Raw genomic sequence first — 2,063 nt, 5'->3', positions numbered from 1 at the left:
TTTCCGTGTGAACGTCTCGGCCACCAGCTTGAAAACATGCAACAAACTGCTGTTGATGGATGTTTTCGTGGAGCTGACAGCGACTTGTTTACTTCCGCAAATCATGACTTCCGGGTTTATCAACTGTGTTTCATTGAGGGTGGTGTTACATGGAGGATAACATAGGAAATAAATGATAATAAAGCAATGGCTACTAAATTAAGAAACACATGGTACAAATATTTGGTGTGGATATGTTTGAATATATGAATCTATATTAAAGGTAAACAGAGATTCACCTCAAAATGTGCAAGCAGTGATTTTTTTTAATTATTTGTTTTTACTTGCTGAAGGGAGTGTTGTCTATATATTTTTTTATTTTCATATTTATTTTCATTCTTTTGCTTTTAGATTTTCTTTTTTTTATGAGAGACACATAGAGCCGGATCTTTAGGCCCATATGGATTAATCATTAGCTTTCCAGGGTGTGTTATGTTTGACTAAAAGTTATTTATTGTTAAGGCCTGTGCCTAATAAATCCAAACACAATATTATGATATAATAATATATAATATGTTTTTCCTTACTCAACTCAAGGGTCTAAGGACAGAGGATGTTGTTCACTGTACACATTGTAAAGCCCACTGGGGCAATGTGATTGTGATTTTTGCTTATATGAATAAAAATTGACTTGACTTGAATATATTTCTTCTTTTTTTTGTCATGCAGAGGCAGCCTGCATTAATAAGATTTACAGATATCCCACTATAGACCCTGTCATGAAATGAAGGCTGAATGAATGCTAAACAAGTAAAAAAAAAAAATATGTCTGGACTTTTAGTAAATACAGTGAATAATGAAGAAAACAGTGGTAATGAAGCACTTACAGACAGACAGCAGACAAAAAAATCATCACACATGTTCATAGAGGTCTGGATTTCCTGGTTTGGTTTCCTGTATCGGTCACGAAAATTATATCACGACTCTCCACTTCAAACAAGCAATCTCTGAACAGAAACAGTACTGTTGAGCACGTCTCTGTTGTCTTTGTGTGAAGATGAAATAAGTGTTTTAGATCTTAATAGACTCTAAAAAAAAACTAAAATGAACAGTACTGAAAGCAGTTAACAATGGTTATATTTAGGTTTGTGGTTTGACATCTGTAAGTCTTAAGTTATAGCATGTGTTTATGGTCCACAGCACTACTTGGTACTGTTGTGTGTGTCTCTCTTCGCTCACAGCAGCTCATATAGCCTACTTTAGGTCCCAGAGGCTGGTCAGGTCATGCTGATTGCCTGTATACAAATATCGGCCTACTTGAAAGCAAATTCTGTTTCAAAATCAAAATAAATTTGAGAGATTTTTTCTTTAAGTAATAGATTTAAACAGAATTAGATTGTTGCATTCACTGAGAGCTAAAATATTAAGAATTGCTGACATAACAGTCAAAAAGGCTTCTTTTATTAAGGTCTTTTAACTGAAGAGGCTTTAGAACTTACAAAAATCCTTGTCAAGATCATGCCTATACCTTGAGGGTGGCATTGAGAGCCAGGAGCCTTACCCTATTCCAAAAATAAATGGAAAAAAAGTGAACAAAAACAACCCTGTTGCACCTGTTTCCTTTGCAGCACTTCCTCTGTACTGTCCCCATGACACTATTTACCAGTCTAGTGCTTTAGGTTGTGGGTTGTTAGGGTTAGGTGTAGCCTATGTTTAGGTCCCCAGAGTTTGATTCTCATGTAGCCTGTATATTTCTTTCCTGGAAGAGCTATGATGCTCCTCTTCTGCTCGGTCAAGTAGCTGCTGCCATCCAGCGGCACTAAATAGTTACTGCATCTGGATTGATCAGCCCTGTCAAAATAATATCTTATCCTGGGTACAGTTACCTTCAGCTGCCTATATGGCTTCGCTTGCACAGACAGATCTTCATTTCAACAGGCCCAATGAGGTCTGCAGTATGTAGTCCCCAAACTGTACTTTTCTTTTAGAAAATTGAGTGTTTAAAAAAGGGTGGGGACTGTCGGCCTGAATCACTTTGTTGGTTTAAAGCAGGGATAATAATTGTGTTTTTGCACCCATGTAGG

This window comes from Pagrus pagrus, assembly GCF_965226575.1.
Source record: "Pagrus pagrus genome assembly, chromosome: 1".
In the NCBI taxonomy this organism is placed as follows: Eukaryota; Metazoa; Chordata; class Actinopteri; order Spariformes; family Sparidae; genus Pagrus; species Pagrus pagrus.
Note: the sequence above shows the minus strand (reverse complement) of the source record.